This window comes from Oryx dammah, unplaced genomic scaffold, assembly GCF_014754425.2.
Source record: "Oryx dammah isolate SB20612 unplaced genomic scaffold, SCBI_Odam_1.1 HiC_scaffold_5, whole genome shotgun sequence".
NCBI classification, from domain to species: domain Eukaryota; kingdom Metazoa; phylum Chordata; class Mammalia; order Artiodactyla; family Bovidae; genus Oryx; species Oryx dammah.
The window spans coordinates 25,942,950-25,966,978 of record NW_024070189.1 but is presented as its reverse complement, the minus strand read 5'-3'; positions in this window follow the sequence as shown (position 1 = coordinate 25,966,978).

Genomic DNA, 24,029 nt, shown 5'->3' with positions numbered 1-24,029 from the left:
ATGACTGAAGGCAGGAGGAGAAGAGCACAGCAGAGGATGAGATGGTTGGTTGGCATCACCTACTCAATGGACATGAATTTAAGAAAACTCCAGGAGATAGTGAAGGGCAGGGAAGCCTGGCATGCTGCAGTCCATGGGTTTGCAGAGTCAGACAAACTTAGCAACTGAACAGCAACAATTCACCAATCAATGATTTAAGTAATGATTCTGCTTTTCTCTTTCTATTTTAGGTTCTTTAGCCATGATTTGTAGAGCAAAGAATGCTGAAGATTTTTAGGAGAGAAGTATGCTTTGTGCCTAATAAAGAAAAATTCAGTGAGGTGGGCTTGTAAGAGGAAAATATTTTGAGAAAAGTAATAGTGTTATCTTGTTCCCTGACTGTACCTAATTGGTTTACAGAGAACACACTCTTCTGTATTAATATATTCTCCCCAAGTCATTCTTACTCTATTCTGCCAACATAAAAGTGCCACCATTTTTAATATCACTTCCTCCATACAAATTTTTTACCTTTTAGTTTATAATGTCTGGAAAACAACATAATTCTTTAACAAATCAATAAATATTTTTTGAAGATGAATAACCCTCTCTTATTTATTTTCCAGGGAAAATGTGGAGGTTAGTTGCATTCTAAAATATTTCTGTGAGTCATGAAACAACATAATAACACTGAAGCCTTAACAGAGTATGAATAAAATGAATATAATATCTTTAAAGTATCTTTAAGGTATGACCTCTTCATCACCAACCATTATTTATCAAAAGCAACAGTGATGGGTGAACAAGTGTATAAAAAACAAAGTGTGAAAATGGTTTCTGAGAAATACTCTGCAAACACGTTAGAAACAGAGGTGTAGAGATCAAAGTATAAGTCTGTTTTTAATTGGAAGAAAAATATTGACAATATTATAAGAGTAGCTAGCTAGCTAATTTATGCTCTTCAGAATCTGAGATAGATCAAAGGAAAGCATTAGGAGCAAGAATTCTCTGTCCATACTCTAAGGAAGTGATTCCCAACCTTTTTGACACCAGGGACCAGTTTTGGGGAAGAAAACTTTTCCATGGATGGGGTGGGGAGGGTGGAAAAGTGGGGGGTGGGGTTTCAGGATAATTCAGCTGAACAGTGGGAAGCTGTAAATAAATATAAACCTTCCTTTGCCCTCTGATCACTTCCTACTGCGTGGCCCAGTTCCTAACAGGCCACAGGATTTGAGTACCCCTATTCAAGAGGGTACAAAGAAACATTTAAAATTTATATGTGTAAATTATTGGATTTGTTATCTTATTTCCCCTCTGGGTTTTCAGAATTTTTCACTTATCATTACATTCTAATTCACTGTTTCTTATATTTGAAAAAAATATACTTGTCACTTTTAATGGAATAATATCATGAATCCATAGTATTGACATAAAATACTTAAATTACAATGGTACTTACAATAGTATTTAAAATGGTAGAAAAATAAAATCAGATGTAAGACCTTTATGATTATAGTTCTTACAAATTATAAAGTCAAACCATTTTATAAATTAAAGATAAACTATAAAAACAATAGAATTCAAATTAACAATGTAAATTTTATTTGACAAATAAATGTTTTACTAAAATTGCCTTTCAAGATGTGAATAGTAGCTTTTAGGCACTGGCTCATCCAAACTGTACTAAAATTTTCAACTTCAAACTATACTAAGATTTTTATATGTAGAGGCAGTGACACCATTTATTGTTCTCTTGGTGTGTATTGTGTTATTGTGTCCACTCATTTGTCCCCCCTCATAAGCTTGTGTCATAGTGGTACTATTGCCAACTCAATCACATAATAAATACAAATGTAGTCTCTTAAATACAGTGATATTTGGTATTCGGCATGTAGATGATATAATATATCCTATAAATCTATTTTTTAGGGATTTTTCAAAAATTGAATACTCAAGGATATCCAAAATAAGCTTGGAAAACTTCAGAGAGCCTCAGAACTCAGTGGAAGAATATGAAATCAGTTATAAACAAATTATTGAAAAACATATTCTAAGACATCACCACTTATCAGACTAAATATGCATCACAGAAAATAGACAATGTCACAAAAAATAAAACAAACTATAAAAACAAACAAAATCCTCCAAACAAGAAGAAACGTAGTTGGGGGCAGGGTAGTTTGAAAGAATAAGAAATCAGAATGCATAAAAATGAAAACTATGAAACTGCAGATACAACACAGATCCTTTTATTTTCTTCCCTTGGAGAAAGGGAAATAAAAGGTAGTGTTCATTTCAGGGATAAGGCTGGAAGGAAGATGGAGTCCAAGTGAAGGTGGGCTATGGTTCAGACCTAATGCAGAGTGACTAGAGCTCAAAGAAGAATGCTCTAGTGAATTCAGAGTCTAAGACAAAGTGGGAAGAAAATGTTCATAATGTTCAAAATTATTTTGGGGTGATTCAGTTTTGGCTAGCAGTCAAGTCTTTTTCTTTGATGTGAATTGACTTCTATCTAAACTTGGGATGATTTTCATTCTCCTTTATTTTCGTATTTTCAGTACCACAAAGCAGAATTCCCTATTTTTGGCAACAGAAAAACAGCTGCCCTGCAGGACAGAAGGAAGGACCTTAACTATATGATCTTACTGCAGAGAAGTAGGACTATAGCAGAAATAGAGCCTTCCGCGTGTTTTGCAGGAGAGATACCTCTGTAATAGCCCACATTAGTGCTGTTCTTCTGTGGCTACTGAAATGCTAATTCAGTTGTGGTTTAACACAAAAGGTTTGTAGTAACATCAGCATATATTTCAACTGAAATCTTTTTATGACTTCTCCAAATGTAAATATGAGGTTGATGTTTGAATTGATATTGCAATTTAAGACAAATTCAATTGTCAAACTCTATTCCCAAACTGCATTTAAATTGAAGTAAAATGTAAAGTAATAATAAAACTTGTGAAATATTTATCTGTCTTATATTTGCTATGTACAAACTTCTAAAAATAGATTCTTTATTTACCTGTTTCAATAAATTTCCTGTTTATGAAACTAAAAGCAATAACCAAAATAACAGGATGTAATTATCATACTTGTGTTTCCTCCCTATGTGTTTGCTTTAATATATTTAACATAGATGTAATCTATGTCCTTTGAATTTTCCAGTAGCTTTCGTTTCATTCTACAGTATATCAACCATAACTACAACTAACTTCTTTTTTTTATTTTTTAAAAATTTATTTATTTTTTATTTTACTTTACAATTCTGTATTGGTTTTGCACAACTAACTTCTACCACTGAATTTCACTATAAAAAATTAGATTAAAAGACAAACCATGAAATATTGAAGAGCAAAACAAACACAATATTTAACCACTCAGATACCATTATTGTTAATGTTTTTTTACTTATGCTTTTTAGAATTTCATTTTCCTAAAGATATGTGTATATGTCTATTGTTATTTAGTTGCTAAGTCATGTTTGACTCTTTTGCGACTCCATGGACTGTAGCCAACCAGGATCCTCTGTCCATGGGATCTCCTAGGCAAGAATACCAGAGTAGGTTTTCATTTCATTCTCCAGGGAATCTTCCCAACCCAGGGATTGAACCTGTGTCTCCTGCTTGGCAGGTGAATTCTTTACCATGGAGCCACCTGGGAAGCCCCTGTGTATTATATGCATACTTATTAAAAAAAAAATCACTAGTTTCCCTAAAATATTCCCTGCAGTCTCACTGATTCATGCTCATAGTATCCTTTTGAAAGCACCCATGATACTCTGCCTGAGAGCTTTTTTCTTCCCCAGGGAACAGTTCTCAGCTAATAATGGGAATTAAAAGATGAAGAGCTCAGCTTTCTTGAAATTCAGGTGCAGTATCTTTAAGATATTGTGGTGGCTCACTCCTGTGAGATGCAGAACTCTTCTAAAGAACAAAGCCTGGAGAATTTGCCATTAGTCTGACAGAGCTCAGTCTCTTCTCACTCTATCTTCTTTCTTCCTCTGCACTGTGGTCCAAGTGCTCTTCCTTCTAATTCCTCCTACTCCCCTTTATTCTTCATAGATGTTTCCCTGATTAAATCTCTTTTATATCAAATCCTATCTTGGCTGCCTTGAAAAACCTAAAACAAAGATAATGCCAGTGGTAGTTAGAGGAAACAAGAGATAAGATAGAGTTTGGAGATTGGGCAACCAATCATCCTATGGGCGAAGAGGAGGCCACTGGCATGGCAAGGACACCATTAAGCCAAACTATAGATGCCACCAGGGCACTCTGGACTCCTGGTGAAAAAAGGAGCCACCATCTCGGCCAGAGTAATCGATGCTCCTAAGCATGAGGCGACAGAGCTGCTTTCATATAGCTGGGGCAGGTAGAAATATTTACGAATCCTGGGTGATCCATATGTGCTTCTCAGTACCCTCAGGCCTATTTTAACTATGAATGAACATTTGCAACAATTGTGGCTCAAGAAGTCATGATTGCTAAGGGCTTAGGCCCTCAGGAATGAAGTTTTGGGTAACAACACAAGGTTAGTCATCCAAATCTTTCAAGGTAATAACTGAGAGTGAGGGTGTCTTAGAGTGGAAAGTGGAGGTGAGGATGAGTACGACTTATGCACCCAAGACAGACTGCTAGAGCTGGCATCATCAATCTCCTAAGCTTCTCTTCAAGAAGAGAGGGCCACAGCAACCGTGATGAAGTTATTGTTTGAACTTATATTGAGAACTGGCTCTGTGCAGGGCAATGAACAGACTGCAGAAAATATATTTCTCAGATCTTATGCTACAGGGATGAGAGCTGACCAACAGTTCTGACTGCTACCTTCCTGAATCCAACACTGCTTTTATACTGCAGCCATACTGAGTATATGATTGAGCACATGACTGAGCATGGTAGGTTACTAATGTCCACCCTTTTGAAATCACTGATGACACTTCTAATGCATAGTACTTTCAATGTACTGAAACTTAGACTTTTACTGCTGTTTGAGACTTTTCCCGTTCAAATTATCTTTGTTTTCCCTTTTCCTTTCATAGGTATCTTACCATCACTATATTCCAAACATTCTCCCTGCCTATTCTTTCTCCTTCACTTTTATCCTTCATGGGGATTTCTCCAATAAATTTATTGCCCATTTTGATCTCAGCTTCTCAGAAAAACCACAAATTTGTCCCATACTCTCCTAGAGGGCCCAAGGAGGAAGTGAGCTTAGTTGTCCACAAATAATATTGACTTACACATTAACATAACCTGTTCTGAATTCTTTCAATTTACTGTTTTATATACTTCTTCCTCAGTCAGTCTTTCCCAAGATTAAATTTTTTTTTTTAATTTCTATATGTCTTTTTTTTAAAAATTTATTTATTTATTTTTAATTTTTACTTTACAATTCTGTATTGGTTTTGGCATAGATTGACATGAATCCACCACAGGTGTACATGCGTTCCCAAACATGAACCCCCCTCCCACCCCCCTCCCCACAACATCTCTCTGGGTCATCCCCGCGCGTCAGCCCCAAGCGTGTCATATCCTGCATCAGACATAGACTGGCATTTCGATTCTTACATGTTATTATACATGTTTCAATGCCATTCTCTCAAATCATCACACCCTCTCCCTCTCCCTCTGAGTCCAAAAGTCCGCTATACACATCTGTGTCTTTTTTGCTGTCCTGCATACAGGGTCATCATTGCCATCTTCCTAAATTCCATATATATGTGTTAGTATACTGTATTGGTGTTTTTCTTTCTGGCTCACTTCACTCTGTATAATTGGCTCCAGTTTCATCCATCTCATCAGAACTGATTCAAATGTATTCTTTTTAATGGCTGAGTAATACTCCATTGTGTATATGTACCACAGCTTTCTTATCCATTCATCTACTGATGGACATCTAGGTTGTTTCCATGTCCTGGCTATTATAAACAGTGCTGCGATGAACATTGGCCCAGAGATAAATCCACATACATATGGACACCTTATCTTTGACAAAGGAGGCAAGAATATACAATGGAGTAAAGACAATCTCTTTAACAAGTGGTGCTGGGAAAACTGGTCAACCACTTGTAAAAGAATGAAGCTAGATCACTTTCTAACACCGCACACAAAGATAAACTCAAAATGGATTAAAGATCTAAATGTAAGACCAGAAACTATAAAACTGTTAGAGGAGAACATAGGCAAAACACTCTCTGACATAAACCACAGCAGGATCCTCTACGATCCACCTCCCAGAATTCTGGACATAAAAGCAAAAATAAACAAATGGGATCTAATTAAAATTAAAAGCTTCTGCACAACAAAGGAAAACATAAGCAAACTGAAAAGACAGCCTTCCGAATGGGAGAAAATAATAGCAAATGAAGCAACTGACAAACAACTAATCTCAAAAATATACAAGCAACTCCTGCAGCTCAATTCCAGAAAAATAAATGACCCAATAAAAAAATGGGCCAAAGAACTAAATAGACATTTCTCCAAAGAAGACATACGGATGGCTAACAAACACATGAAAAGATGCTCAACATCACTCGTTATTAGAGAAATGCAAATCAAAACCACAATGAGGTACCACTTCACACCAGTCAGAATGTCTGCGATCCAAAAATCTGCAAGCAATAAATGCTGGAGAGGGTGTGGAGAGAAGGGAACCCTCCTACACTGTTGGTGGGAATGCAAACTAGTACAGCCACTATGGAGAACAGTGTGGAGATTCCTTAAAAAATTGCAAATAGAAATGCCTTATGACCCAGCAATCCCACTGTTGGGCATACACACAGAGGAAACCAGAATTGAAAGAAACACATGTACCAAGATTAAATTAATAATATGGTTTTAGTAAATATACAGTGTCCGATACTCCTGTCAAGTGGTGGAGCCCAAGTCTTCTCCCCTTGAGGGTAAACTGGAATTAATAACACAGGTCTGATGAAGAGAATGTAGCAGAAATGATGGTCTGATCTGCTAACAGCCAGAAAGAAACTAAGGCCTCCTGCCAAGAGCTATGTATTTGAGACCTTCTAGATGTGGTCCTCTCAGTTAAGTCCTCAGAAGACAGGGCTGACATCCTGATTCCAACCTCAGGAAAGATTCTGAGTCAGAACTCCCCAACTAAGCCATCTCTGTACTCTTGACTCTCAAGAATCGTGTGAGATAATAAATGTTTGTTGTTTAAGAAGCTATGTTTTAAGGTAACTTGTTACATAACAGATAAGTAATACACACTTAAATTTAATGCATATATTCAAATCCTTTTCTCAAGATACATTTCTGAAGGAATATACACATGTATGCACACACTCACACATACCGGTGTATGTGGGTTTTTCAAATAAATAAACCACTTAGTATCAAGGGTTTATTTTTCACTACCATATTTTGAGTTATTTCAAAAATATCTATGTATATTTCATTATTATTAGTCACTCCATAGTGTTCCACCTAAATTTCACGTTTTAAGCATGTTCTTTTTAATGAGAAATTGAAGATGTTTCTCATTTTTAGGCTCTTGTATACCTATAAAAAAACATTTAAATCACTTGTGCCTTATTCTGTGACATAATTCATAATTACAGTCATCTAGCAACTATAATTAGAGCAAAAGACAGATGGTAAAGGTTTAAAAGGATGTATTTTTTTAAATTATGTAGGCTGACAAATAATCCATCTCCATCAAAAGTGTCCATTCATTAGCTACTCCACTGAGACAGGGTCAATGAAATTTTAAGATGGATAGACAGAATTAGTAACTCCAGTGTCTAAACAGAAAGTATACATCTACTCTTAAAGGGGCAGCAAACAATGCCATGATCAACTGTTAAATTTTTAGTTTCATCTCACATATGATAAAACTTTCCAAGTAGTCACAGGATTTCTTATTTTTCTACCAAGAGTAATAAAAGATAAATTAATAATGTAAATAGTATTCTGGATATATGTCAATTTCTCCCATTATGTGTGGCTCCTCTGCTTGAAAGTAGATCCATCACAAATAATATTAAACTCAAAGGAATTTTATTGCAAGATTATTGGAGAAGCTTCTGGAAATGGAAGAACTCACTAGACATGGAAGACATCAAAAGAAAAGGGCTCCAGTAACATCAGTTTTTAATTTCTTGACTTTGTTTTCTAAATGTAGGTAGACTTGGTCTACTTTTTTATCTCTAGCACTTCTAAGCAACAGTAAACCAAAAGTAACAACAACAAAAAAACTAACTCAGTAACCAGTTATTGAGTACATACTCAGTGCCATGCCTTCTACATTATCCTTTGTAATCCTCACAGGAGCCCAGAGAGGAGGAAATGACAATTCACTCCAGCATTCTTGCCTGGAGAATCCAATGGACAGAGGAGCCTGGTGGGCTACAGTATAGGGTCACAATGAATTGGAGACAATTGAGAATGCACTAACACATTTGAAAAAAGTGCCCCAATGAATAACAACTAAATCAGTAGTTACATATTTACTGACTTGACTTTCTGAGTACCAAATTCATATTCATAAGGCGTGTACTGTTTGCCTCAGTGTGGATCCTATCCCCACATCTAATCCAGTCCACTATACCTGGAGGATTGGACCACATTGTGCTCAAATCGCATTTCCTCTTTAAACAAAAAAGATAATGGGAGGAGTAGAAGCCTTTGCTAGAAATATAATAAGTGTGGTCGTATATGGACTAGCATATTAAACAAATGAGAAACTATGACCAAATACCAAATTTTTGCTTGATTTGGAAGAGTCAACAAGGGCACCTTTTTTGGTTTTCAATGAGAATTAGTAAACAAAAGAGCACCGAGTCTTCTTAAAAAAGAAATATGCTCTTATCCAAGAAATACAATGATAGTAATTTAAATTTTACAATATTTTAAAATGAATACTCAAAAACCAGGAGATATTCTGTGCCATGGATCAATTTTAAATTACATTTTAGGGTTGGAGGGCAGAATTCTGTGTAATGTTAAACATTCTTGAGGGTTACATTTGATGCTGAATAGAGCACCTGTGCAAGGATTTACTGTAAATCTATGACTTGGTAGACAGTTCAGGAAGGATTATAGTGAGAGGTGAGTAAAGCATATCTTATAGCCATTTATATAAATATCTGTCCTCAAGACTTTAAAGTGGTGTGAGTTGTGTGTCAATACAGTCATATACTCACTCTCCCAATATTTCCCTAGTATCTAAAAGAGTATAAAATTGTTAGTCTAGGTAAGGATTATATTTTGACCACAAATAGATAAAAAATGGTGATTAGCAAAGTTCATTATTATATAGGAAACTAAAAATTGACCCAGATTGTTTATTGATTTAGTATTTTCCTGATGTCTTTCTTCCCTGACAATGGCTAACTTTATTCAATATATAATGAAATTTAGTAACAGTGTACAGATTTAATTAATCTAGGTACAATTATTATTTTTTTGAGATAGGAGAAAAATCCTAACATTCCAGACATAGTCAAGATAGCCCCAAATTGAAAAACAAATGAAGACAACTTTCAAAAGTAAAGGGAATTTGGAAAGCATAATAATTTAAAATGAAAAAAAAAGAGTTAAACAAAATCTTTTTTTTCATTCTTTCTTCCAGTTTTGAGGGTCAAGTTAAAAGCTGTATACTGTAGAACTACTATTTATACCTAAACCTGTGTAATCTCAATACATTTATTTTACTTACAATAAAAACAGAATATGATTTCAGACTCAAATATGACACCAAAATTGTATTTTAAGTACCAGAGCATACACTGCATATAGTAATTTATTTGACATCTGACCGAGTCAATTTTAAACTATGGGTATGTGTAAAGATTAGAGCTTTGTCTTCTCAGAGTTTCCTCCAGGTTCTCCTGAAACTGCACCCAAGGTGGCACTACCTTTTCTTCCCCCTGTGAGTCTTCTATTGATTTTCATCCTTCAATTGTGAGTTCTTTTTATGTCTGTCCTAGTCTTCAAATTGTTATCTGATTCCTACAGTATTAATTATCTATGCTGCATTACAAATTACACCCAAATTTAGCAGCTTCAAACAGCATACATTTATAATCTCACACTTTCTATGTGTCAGGAATCTGGCATGAATCCTCTAATTCAAGGTCTGAGGAAGTTGCAATCAAAATTTTGCCTTGAGACAAATTCACTTCAAGGTTCAGTAGAACCTTGAGAATCCTTTTTCAAGTTCACTTAGTGTTAGTGGGCAGGATTTCATTGTTTGCAGGCTGTTGACTGAAATCCTCAGTTGTTTGCATAAACTAACCAGTGGCCTTCTTTATCACAGCAAACATTTGAGAAAAATGAGAGAAAGAATACCAGGGAAATGAAAGTCTAAGTATTTTATAACTGAATATTAGATACGACATTCCATTACTTTTACATATTCTACTTATCAAGAGGAAATCAAAAGAGTATGGTACTGGCATAAAAGCAGATGAATAGAAAAAACAAACAGAGCTGAAAGTCCATAATTAAACCCATACTTACATGGCCCACTAGTTTATGCAAAGAAATGAGCACTCAGCAGGGGAAAGATAGCCTTTTAAAAAATGGTGTTGGAAAAACTGGTCAGACATACGTAAGGCAGTGAAACTAAACCCCTATCTTGCACCATACACAATAATAAACTCACAAATGGTTTAAAGATTTGAATGTAAGACTGGAAATCAAAGAACTGGAAGGAAACATAGGTACCATACTCACTGAGACTGGTCTTTGACATCAAAGGCTAAGGCAACACAATCAAACACAAACAAGTGGAACTGTATCAAATTAAAACGTTTCTGCATGACAAATGAAATCATGAACAAAGTGAAAGGGCAACCTGTGGAATGAGACAATATTTGAAAATCATATCTGATAAGCAGTTAATTTCTAAATTATATAAAGAACTCCTACAACTCAGTAGATTTAAAAAAAAAAACAAACAAGCAATCCAATTAAAAATGGGCAAAGGAAGTGAATAGACATTTTCTGAAGATATGAATGACCAAAAGATACATGAGAAGATGCTCAATGTCACAAAATATTGTGGAATTGTAAATTAAAACCACAGTGAGATGTCACATCACACCTGGAAGAATGACTATTATCAAGAAATAAATAAGTCATGGTGAAGATGTGGAAAACAAGTCAACACTTGTGCACTGTGTTACACAAGTGGGAATGTAAGTGGGAATATAAATGGATATAGCCATTATGTAAACAATGTGGTTTCTCAAAACAACAACAACAACTTTAAACTACCATGCTGCTGCCGATGCTGCTAAGTCACTTCATTCGTGTCCGACTCTGTGTGACCCTATCGGCGGCAGCACACGAGGCTTCCCCATCCCTGGGATTCTCCAGGCAAGAACACTGGAGTGGTTTGCCATCTCCTTCTCCAATGCATGAAAGTGAAAAGTGAAAGTGAAGTCGTGTACGACTTTTAGCAACCCCATGAACTGCAGCCCACCAGGCTCCCCTGTCCATGGGATTTTCCAGGCAAGAGTACTGGAGTGGGTTGCCATTGCCTCCTCCGTTAAACAACCATACCACTGAGCAATTCCACTTTTGGGTATTTATCCAAAAGAAATGAAATCATGGTCTTGAATGGAGCTGTACCCCAATGTAAAGTGCATCATTATTTAAAATACCAAGATATGGAAACAAGAAAAGTGTCCATTGACAGATGAATGGATAAAGAAAATATGATATATACATAAAACAGAATATTACCCAGCCATTAAAAAATAGGAATCTTAAAAAAATAAAAATTAAAAAAATAAACAAGAAGGGAATCTTGCCAACTCTAACAACATGGATAGGTCAGGTCAGTTCAGTTCAGTCTCTCAGTCGTGTCCGATTCTTTGTGATCCCGTGAATCGCAGCACACCAGGCCTCCCTGTCCATCATCAACTCCCAGAGTTCACTCAGACTGGCGTCCATCGAGTCAGTGATGCCATCCAGCCATCTCATCCTCTGTCGTCCCCTTCTCCTCCTGCCCCCAATCCCTCCCAGCATCAGAGTCTTTCCCAATGAGTCAACTCTTCTCATGAGTTTCAGCTTTAGCATCATTCCTTCCAAAGAAATCCCAGGGTTGATCTCCTTCAGAATGGACTGGTTGGATCTCCTTGCAGTCCAAGGGACTCTCAAGAGTCTTCTCCAACACCACAGTTGAAAAGCATCAATTCTTCGGCACTCAGCCTTCTTCACAGTCCAACTCTCACATCCATACATGACTACTGGAAAAACCATAGCCTTGACTAGATGGACTTTAGTTGGCAAAGTAACATCTCTGCTTTTGAATATACTATCTAGGTTGCTCATAACTTTTTTTCCAAGGAGTAAGTGTCTTTTAATTTCATGGCTGCAATCACCATCTGCAGTGATTTTGGAGCCCCCAAAAATAAAGTCTGACACTGTTTCCACTGTTTATCCATCTATTTCCCATGAAGTGATGGGACCAGATGCCATGATCTTCGTTTTCTGAATGTTGAGCTTTAAGCCAACTTTTTGACTCTCCTCTTTCACTTTCATCAAGAGTCTTTTTAGTTCCTCTCCACTCTCTGCCATAAGGGTGGTGTCATCTGCATATCTGAGGTTACGACCTAAATCAAATCCCTTATGATTATAAAGTGGAAGTGAGAAATAGATTTAAGGGACTAGATCTGATAGACAGAGGGGCTGATGAACTACAGAAGACAGGAATCAAAACCATCCCAAGGGAAAAAAAATGCGAAAATCAAAATGGCTGTCTGAGGGAGCCTTACAAATAGCTGTGAAAAGAAGGGAAGCAAAAAGCAAAGGAGAAAAGGAAAGATATACCCATTTGAATGCAGAATTCCAAAGGACAGCAAGAAGAGATAAGAAAGCCTTCCTTAGTGATCAATGCAAAGAAATAGAGGAAAACAATAGAATGGGAAAGACTAGAAATCTCTTCAAGAAAATTAGAGGTACCAAGGGGACATTTCATACAAAGATGGGCTCAATAAAGGACAGAAATGGTAGGGACCTAACAGAAGCAGAAGATACTAAGAAGAGGTGGCAAGAATACAAAGAAGAACTGTACAAAAAAGATCTTCACGACCCAGATAATCACGATGGTGTGATCACTCACCTAGAGCCAGACATCCTGAAATGTTAAGTCAAGTGGACCTTGACCACTCTAATGGCACAAAGCAAAGAGGAACTAAAGAGCCTCTTGATTATGGTGAAAGAGGAAAGTGAAAAGGCTGGCTTAAAACTCAACATTCAAAAAACTAAGATCATGGTGTCCAGTCCCATCACTTCATTGCAAATAGATGGGGAAAAAGTGGAAGCAGTGACAGATTTTACTTTCTTGGGCTCCAATATCACTGCAGATGATGGTGACTGCAGCCATGAAATCAAAAGATGCTTGCTCCTTGGAAGAGAAACTAAAACAAATCTAGACTGCATATTAAAAAGCAGACATCACTTTGCTGACGAAGATCTGTATAGTCAAAGCTGTGGTTTTTACAGTAGTCATGTATGGATGTGAGAGTTTGGCCATAAAGAAGGCTGAGCAAAAAATTTTTTTTTTTTTTTTTTTTTTGATTGTGGTGCTGGAGAAGACTCTTGAGAGTCCCTTGGATTACTAGGAGATCAAACCAGTCAATCCTAAAGGAAATCAACCCTGAATATTCATTGGGATGACTAACGCTGGAGCTCTAATACTTTGGCTACCTGATGCAAAGTGTCAACTCATTGGAAAATGAGTTTTTCTGTTGCTGGGAAAGGAGAAGAGGGCAGCAGAGAATTAAATCGTTGGTTAGATAACATATCCGACTCAATGGACCTGAGTTTAAGCAAACTCCAGGAGCTAGTGAAAGACATGGGAGCCTGGTGTGCTAGAGTCAGTGAGGTCTCAAAAAGTCAGACACGACTTGGTGGCTAAACTACAGCAACAAAAATATTAAAAAGGTCACATCATACACATACACAAATTTTTGTAACTATGTGTAATGATGAATGTTAACCAAACTTATTAATCATCTTCCAACATATACACATATCAAGTAATTATGTTGTACCCCTAAAACTAATACAATGAACGAAATGTCCATTTTATCCCATATTTTACATTTTTTTAAAAATTACCAGAGTTCACTTATATTCTTTACCCTGATTAATTTTACCAGCTTATATAACTGTAATTATTAAGAATAGGAAATTTCTATTCATTCATGATTAGTAAATAAACTACAGACCATATTCCAATATCATGAAATTTTCATCTACAATACTGTCCTTATTATCCCCAGATCCTATTGAGCATCCTGCATTGTATTTAATCATTATTTCTCCAACTACAAAAAGTGAAGCTGTCCTGAGCCACCCAAATGCCCTAAAAATATAGAAATGGTAATTTCATTTAATGAATAAACAATGGAAAAGCTTCAGTAAGATTCCATGTGTAATTTATGATGAGAACGAAAGATAACAAGGAGTAGACTAGTATCCCAATGAGCAATAAAAAATATACCAGAAAACTTGTTCTTAGATTAGAAGAAAACAATAACTTAAAATTTCAAAATGATAAAAATTAACTTAAGAATAATAGGAACATATTATTGACAGGATACATTCTCTCAACCTAGGATCAAGTAAGTGAAAGGATTTTATAGTAAGCTTGCAGAACACCTAAAAAAAAAATTAGTGAAGCAGATTTACAGATACGTAGCTGATTTTGAAAATGGACAATATCACCTATTTTTAAGTATATATGGCACATTTTAAAAAATGGATCATATTTTAAGTTATAATAACAGCTTTGTCCTGTGTCAATTTAGCTAAGCTGGAACTACAGTGTCCTTTTCTTGATGGTTCTAGGTTAGGATTTGTTATGTAGTTGCTAAGTATTGTTTGACTCTTTTATGACCGAATGGACTGTAGCCCACCATGCTCTTCTGTCCATGGGATTTTCCAGGCAAGATTACTGGAGTCAGTTGCCATATTCTTCTCCAGGGGATCTTCCTGACTCAGGGATGGAACCCACGTCTCTTGCATTGGCAGGCAGATTCTTTACCACTGAGCCACCTGGGATGCTCCCAGGTTAGGATTAGCCACAAGAAAACTTTTCCTAGAGGTGGAATAAGGAATTGAAATGGCAACCGTGTTTTCTCTCAGATCAGCATTGCTCAAGAACTGGTTGGGATGTGCTGGCTCCTTTTCTCATATTAGGATAGCTGGGGGCTGGGTCATTAACTCTTCTAATTCACACTGGTTATGCTACTTCCTTTAATTTTGCTGATTCCTGGATCAGTGAGTTTTGCTGATTCCTGGACCAGTGCGTATATAGGTCTTCGGCAAAGTGCATCACCACCTCCATAGTTGACCTGCATCATCAAAGTTAGAGGCCTGGAAGCAGGGACAGACATGCTGGTTCAGCATAGAGAGTAAGTTCTAGTTCATTCTTAAGTTTCTGATTCATCCTCATGAATTTCAGTGTCACTGACACTCACCTACTGCAATTCCATGTTCCCTTCCAGACTTTAGCCCCACCACTGGACACAGGCATCCAGACTTACATCACCTCCTGTTTACTTAATTTCTAATCTACATAACAAATACATTTTATCACTGCTAGACATTACTTTACCAACAAAGGTCCATCTAGTTAAGGCTATGGTTTTCCAGTGGTCATGTATGGATGTGAGAGTTGGACTGTGAAGAAAGCTGAGCGCCAAAGAATTGATGCTTTTGAACTGTGGTGTTGGAGAAGACTCTTGAGAGTCCCTTGGACTGCAAGGAGATCCAACCAGTCCATTCTGAAGATCAGCCCTGGGATTTCTTTGGAAGGAATGATCCTGAAGCTGAAACTCCAGTACTTTGGCCACCTGATGCGAAGAGTTGACTCATTGGAAAAGACTCTGATGCTGGGAGGGATTGAGGGCAGGAGGAGAAGGGGACGACAGAGGATGAGATGGCTGGATGGCATCACTGACTCGATGGACGCCAGTCTGAGTGAACTCTGGGAGTTGGTGATGGACAGGGAGGCCTGGCGTGCTGCGATTCATGGGGTCACAGAGTTGGACATGACTGAGCGACTGAACTGAATTGAATGGTTCTTCGTCAGATATCATTTTCCAAGAATGACTTTTAACAATATTCCCCACCGCAGATGCCCTTTGAAAATCTTGTTACCGGATTATATTTCCCCCTCTTCATCAAACTGGGAGAGGTCTTGGCTACTGCCTCAAACAATAAAATGGGATAGCAGGGATCCGTGAAACTTGATCAGAGAAAGTGATAAGAGCTTCTGCTGACTCTCTTAGGATGCTTGATCTTGGAATCCAGGCAACCTGTTGTGAGCAAGTCTAGGCCACACAGAGAAAGTCATACAAGAAGAATCAAGATCTCTATCCTTCAGTCCAAGCTGTATTTTCAGCCCTATCCTGCACCAAATTGCCAACCATTTTAGCAACTCATCTTGGAAGTACATCCTTCAGTTCTCAGTTGAGCAACCCTAGATAAGGCTGAATTGAACAGAGATGTGCCATCCCAACCGAGCCCTGCTTGAATTGCAGATTTCATGAGAAAAGCAAATGATTATAGTTGTTTTAAGCCACTAGGTTTTAGAGTAGTTTGTTGCACAAGAATAGATGATGAGACCATCATTTGCTATTGCTCTAACAAATCAGCCTGCAATTCTCTTATCTATTTTATGCCATGGTTGAATAATCCTATGATTCCAGTAAGCTTTAGATCTTTCTGCTTCTCACCAAAAGATGCATTAATAGGCAAGCTGAAAATGCTCAATAGCAAAAGATGCCATGGTTTAGTTGGCAAGGCATGTTAATTGTTTTGTACCTTACTTCTCTCCCTGCTGCCCTTATTACTGGGTCCTCTTAGAATACATGGAAGACTGGAAGGGATTTGAAGAATTTAGTCCTTTTCTGGAGTCAGTCTGCATGCAGGAAATGTCAGCCAGCACCTGATCCTTCTGATGGTTATAGGAGCAGTCTCTTGGGCAGACAAACTGGAGCTGTAAATATTTTAATTTCACCCAATTATCAGTCCCAGGGGTTTCTGTCATGTCTCTCAGTAACAGCTTTGCAAAAGTTAGAAGCCCTTTTTTGAGATCCAAGTTTATCAATTAGTGGTTTAATAAGTGATATCAATATTTCTATTCAGAAGAAATATGGAAAAAATGAGGAAATGTTTCATCATTTATGCTGTTTTCTAGAAAATAACAAAGACTATATTGATAAATATACAAATGATTTCAGTGATCAAAATTACTGTTTTCTTTGATTATGTTATTACCACCTGTGTTTAATAAGCATCACTCTAGATAATGGGAGCAACCTATGGGAATCAAAACAGATACAAAACATAGTCACACAGAATTTATTTCCAATAAAACTTGGGGTGTTGAGCATGTACACTGCCATATTTGATTATTTAGTTAGATCATTTCAGATTTGAAGGTAGCAAAAAGAAAGATTGGGTCCTTTGTATATTTTTATTCTCTTTCCATAGTTCATATTTCAGTATCCACTTGAACTTTCCCCCAAAAAGTCCCTATTGGCATTTTAGCATATATTAGTCTTAAATAGTATCAAATTAATAAGGTTGCTGTGTAAACCAAAACACATTATACTGTTATCATTTTTATGCTAAGTCAGTAGAAACTTTTAAATTTGTCTGGGATTTAATTTAACTGGGATTCACAGAAATCTTGCTAGGAGACTCAGAACATTAGTCAATACTTTATTCATCTCAACTCATAAGGTTTTAATTTAGTTATTTTTTTCCTACTTATTTTTCCCCTTAGTCAGGAATTAGAATTTCTGAGAAGTCTTTCTTCTCAGCTCCTGAAAAATCTTCCCTAATAGTACAGTACTGAGTTGACCCACTGTTAATTCAAAGCAGGTCCTGGGCATGTTGCCTTGATTGAAGGTTGTGGTTGGAAATCATTCCATGGATGTTTCTAAATGCTTCCACTGTATATTATATAACACAGGCAGAACATTTGTGGAGGCTGAGGCCAAGAGGCAAGAGACAGCCTGTTACCAACCTCAGACTCTAACTACTCATTTCTCTCTCTGTGTATTTATACCTGATACATAATTACAATAACAATTTTATAACCTATATCCCTGGAAGGTAAAGATTCACAATTTTCTTCCTTATAGAGAGAACAGAACTGTTATTGGAGGAATCTTTTGTGTCAGACTTTGTAATAAAATGGTAGAGGAGAGAACTGAATGTAAATATAAATAAGATATGGACTGGCTTTTGAGAAATTAACAGCCAAATGAGGGAGAAAGATACACAGCATGGTATACTATGAGAGGAGTTCAAATAGAGAACAGAACATTCTGTGGAAGAAGGAAAAACCAAGAATTACATATTAATACAAGAACATTAATGCAAGAACAAAGCTATCCGAGAAAGAAGAGGAGAGGAATTATCCCATTATAAAAGAAAAAAAATGCTGAATATAAAACAAATCTATTTTCTAAAGTTAAGCAGTTGAAATTGGGTTGTAGAATATGGATACATAATCATAGGACAAACTGACCTCATATTCAGTTTGAAATTTGAGTCCAGTGATTTTCTTGATTTGTGTCATATGCATTAAAATTTCAACATCTTATTTCTAAAAAAACAGGTCTTTAGCTTTCTTTCAACAGCTTCACAGGCATCTCTATTTTTCCAGTGTTCAGTTCTGTGATTCCCTGAACTTAAAATTTATTTCTGTCAAGTGTGATTTTCTTTACTTATGCAGCTGCACCAGATATCTTAATTGACGTTTTATAGTTTCAAGAATAAATCAGTGGCTCTGTTCCCACTGCAGAGTCCTAAAGGTATTATTTACCACAATGAGCACACAGTTATCTTGTCAACAACTCCCATGTCTGTATTGTTTGGAGAAAGAGTATGGGGGTCGGGGGGATATACCTAACTTCAGTGGCAATAAATCAGGATATAGAACACAGAAAACATCACTCAAACAGACCAAACATTAATACTCTGACACAGAATGAGAAATTAAGCTGAAACAGAAAATGTGATTTGAGTAATACTTTTCACCAAAGAGCAGCTTCACAAGTAGTTGTCAGGAGGCTGACAGAAGTTCATCAATAAGTAATAGGGCATTATTGTCAATTAACTTTCCCAACAGGTCCATGAATCTTTATACAGAATCTTTATTCACTTCATTTATACACACTACAAAACTCTAAAGGTGGAAATCTATTTTAGGATTGGGATCAAAGTTAAAAAGTGGCACAACTGATTTGACATATTCACATGATTGGCTTTGTCAGAAATGCATCTGGAAATGTAGCAACTCAATAGCCTCACTGTCATTTACAGTAATCCAGATACAGAGTCTGTCAGTGAAAAATTTTCCCCAGCATGTGGCAGCACCATCATTGCTCCACTGGATTATTTTTACTATAGAGTGCAGAAATGTTTATCTTTCTTTTTATATTCTGAATGGTAAACTGTATGATCATAATACATATATTTTTCTAGTAACCAAGAATTTTAAGACCATGAGAAAATACAGTGGAATATAAGGATATGAGGTTCTACTATGGATATTTATGAAAAAATGGTGATACATGAGCAGAACCATCTAGTTATACAAATGAGCAAGGAAAGTAACAACCCACTGACAAAACACATAAAGAACATTGGGTTCCATTTTTTGAAATAATTGGTCTACTATAGAAGTAAAAATTAGTGAATACAATCAACATTCCCACATTCTGGGTTTAGGCTTTTATATTTGAAAATGACTTTATACATTTATTATTGTTTATGAATTCATAAACAATTATGTTTATACATTTTGTTTTACATTCATAATTATTTATTATTATGAATTTCTAGTCATCTTATTTCTCCAGTATAGGGACTAATTTGTCATCAAATGTTTTGTGATCCAGAGAAGGTTATTGACTTCCTTAAGGTTGCATAGAAAAGAAGGCATATGGATGGCAAACAATTATGTGAAGCAAAAGTCCATATCATGTTACTATAAAATTTCATATTAAAAAGAGATACCACTACATACATATTAGAGTGGCTAAAATTTAAAACACTGACAATACTAAATGCTGGTCAGGTAAATTTTTTCTCTAGCTAATTTTTTTCATATTCTTATCATATATTCAAGTAGATTTTTTTTTAATACTGAAAAGGATTCTCAGTTTCTGTTACTGGAAGCTGTGGTGTTTAATCTATGGTTTCAATTCTATCACTCTATTGAAAATCTTTATTTCTGTAAACAGTAAACTTCACTGTCAATTTCACTGGATCCATTCTTACTTTTCATGTATAGTTACTTAGAGTAGGTAAGATGTAATCAAAGTCACTGAGATTGCAGTTAACTTGAAACTCAAAATTGCTTAAAACATTAAGGTGTATCAATTTTTTCCTGTACTTAATAAAGAATGATCTCTGTTCATTTCCAAGGCAAACCATTCAATATTATGGTAATCCAAGCCTATGCCCCAACTAGTAACGCTGAAGAAGCTGAAGTTGAACATTTCTAGAAGACCTAAAAGACCTTCTAGAACTAACACCCAAAAAAGATGTCCTTTTCATTATTGGGGACTGAAATACAAAAGTAGGAAGTCAAGAAACACCTGGAGTAACAGGCAAATTTGGCCTTGGAGTACAGAATGAAGCAGAGCAAAGGTTAATAGAGTTTTGCCAAGAGAATGCACTGGTCACATCAAACACCCTCTTCCAACAACACAAGAGAAGACCCTACACATGGACATCACCAGATGGTCAAAACCGAAATCAGATTGATTAACTGAACTGAACTGATATTCTTTGCAGCCAAAGATGGAGAAGCTCTATACAGTCAGCAAAAACAAGACCAGGAGCTGACTGTGGCTCGGATCATGAACTCCTTATTGCCAAATTCAGACTGAAATTTAAGAAAGTGGAGAAAAGCACTAGACCATTCAGGTATACTACTACTAGACCAATCAGAAGATTGAGGGTTTGTGTCCCTTCGTGGTCGGCTTCGTTTTGGGGCTTCCCTGGTAACTCAGAGGTTAAAGCGTCTGCCTCCAATGCAGGACAGAGAAGGCAAAGGCACCTCACTCCAGTACTCTTGTCTGGAAAATGCCATGGACGGAGTAGCCTGGTGGGCTGCAGTCCATGGGGTCGCTAAGAGTCAGACACGACTGAGCGACTTCACTTTCACTTTTCACTTTCATGCACCGGAGAAGGAAATGGCAACCCACTCTAGTGTTCTTGGCCTGGAGAATCCCAGGGACAGGGGAGCTTGGTGGGCTGCCGTCTCTGGGGTCGCACAGAGTCGGACACGACTGAAGCAACTTAGCAGCAGCAGCAACCAATGTAGGAGACCGGAGTTCGATCCCTGGGTTGGGGAGGGAAGATCCCCTGGAGAAGGAAACGGTAACTCACTCCAGTATTCTTGCCTGGAGAATCCCATGGACGGAGAAGCCTGGTAGGCTACAGTCCACAGGGTCGCAAAGAGTCGGACTCGACTGAGCAGCTTCACCTTCACCTTCATTCAGGTATGACCTAAATCAAATCCCTTATGACTATACAGTGGAAGTGAGAAATAGATTTAAGGGACTAGATCTGATAGACAGAGTGCCTGATGAACTATGGGCGGAGGTTCATAACATTGTACAGGAGACAGGAATCAAGACCATCCCCAAGAAAAAGAAATGTAATAAAGCAAAATGGTTGTCTGAGGAGGCCTTACAAATAGCTGTGGAAAGAAGGGAAGTGAAAAGCAAAGGAGAAAAGGAAAGATATACCCATGTGAATGCAGAGTTCCAAAGAATAGCAAGGAGAGATAAGAAAGCCTTCCTCATCTATCTGTGCAAAGAAATAGAGAAAAACAATAGAATGGGAAAGACTAGAGATCTCTTCAAGAAAATTAGAGATACCAAGGGGACATTTCATGCAAAGATGGGCTTAATAAAGGACAGAAATGGTAGGGACCTAACGGAAGCAGAAGATATTAAGAAGAGATGGCAGGAATACACAGAAGAACTGTACAAAAAAGATCTTCACAAACCAGATAATCATGATGGTGTGATCACTCACTTAGAGCCAGACATCCTGGAATGTGAAGTCAAGTGGGCTTTAGGAAGCATCACTATGAACAAAGCTAGTGGAGGTAATGGAATTCCAGTGGAGCTATTTCAAATCCTGAAAGATGATGCTGTGAAAGTGCTGCACTCAATATGTCAGTAAATTTTGAAAACTCATCAGTGACCACAGGACTGGAAAAGGTCAGTTTTCATTCCAATCCCAAAGAAAGGCAATGCCAAAGAATGTTCAAACTACCAAACAATTGCACTCATCTCACATGCTAGTAAAGTAATACTTAAGATTCTCCAAGCCAGACTTCAGCAATATGTGAACCATGAACTTCCAGATGTTCAAGCTGGTTTTAGAAAAGGCAGAGGAACCAGAGATCAAATTGCCAACATCTGCTGGATCATGGAAAAGGCAAAAGAGTTCCAGAAAAACATCTATTTCTGCTTTATTGACTATGCCAAAGCCTTTGACTGTGTGGGTCACAATAAACTGTGGAAAATTCTCAAAGAGATGGGAACACCAGACATGACCCGACTCTTGAGAAACCTGTATGCAGGTCAGGAAGCAACAGTTAGAACTGGACATGGAACAACAGACTGGTTCCAAATAGGAAAAGGAGTATGTCAAGGCCGTATATTGTCACCCTGCTTATTAAACTTATATGGAGAGAACATTGAGACCACTGGGCTGGAGGAAGCACAAGCTGGAATCAAGATTGCTGAAAGAAATATCAATAACCTCAGATATGCAGATGACACCACCCTTATGGCAGAAAGTGAAGAAGAACTAAAGAGCCTCTTGATGAAAGTGAAAGAGGAGAGTGAAAAAGTTGGCTTAAAGCTCAACATTCAGAAAACTAAAATTATGACATTTGGTCCCATCATTTCATGGCAAATCAATAGGGAAACTGGCTGACTTTATTTTTCTGGGTTCTTAAATCAGATGGTGACTGTAGCAATGAAATTAAAAGACACTTACTCCTTGGAAGGAAAGTTATGATCAACCTAGGTAGCATATTAAAAAGCAGAGACATTACTCTGTCAACAAAGGTCCATCTCGCCAATGCTATGTTTTTTCCCGTGGTCATGAATGGATGTGAGTTTGACTATAGAAAAAGCTGAGCACTGAAGAATTAATGCTTTTGAATTGTGGTGTTGGAGAACACTCTTGAGAGTCCTTTGGACTGCAAGGAGATCCAACCAGTCCATCCTAAAGGAGATCAGTCCTGGGTGTTCATTGGAAGGACTGATGTTGAAGCTGAAACTCCAATACTTTGGCTACGTGATGCAAAGAGCTGACTCATTGGAAAAGACGCTGATGCTGGGAGGGATTGGGGAAAGGAGGAGAAGGTGACGACAGAGGATGAGATGGTTGGATGGCATCACCAACTCAATGGACATGGGTTTGGTTGAACTCCGGGAGTTGGTGATGGACAGGGAGGCCTGGCATGCTGCGGTTTATGGGGTCGCAAAGAGTAGGACACGACTGAGCAACTGAGCTGAACTGAAGTAGGGTACCATTAAATGAGACTGGCTGATGGATAATAATTGTTAACACCTTGATGTGTAATGGGGGAAAATATTCCTATCAAGTATGCCAGATGTGGATAACAATCATTTTAATTTTCCACTAGTGTACTGTGAGACTAAAGTCAAAGATCTTGAAACTTTTATTTCATTTTATTCTCAGGCTGCCTTTAATCTTATTAACTCCTGAGATACATCACACGTACAATTATATGTTCATACAAATATGTTATAATAACATATATAACATAACATATTACATGTTCCTTATGTCATAGTATGCAATAGGGAGAGACAATCAACAATAGCTTGTTCCTAAGGATGTAAATCTGGTGTTTTACATGAATGAGTTCACCTGATGTCCTAAGGGTGCCTAGAAGTGAATATTTTTTGAGGCCATCCTTTTAGAAATTGTCTGATTTGCTTAATCTGTAACTGCTGATTCCATTTAGATACAATCATGAACTAAACCATGGCTATTTTACTG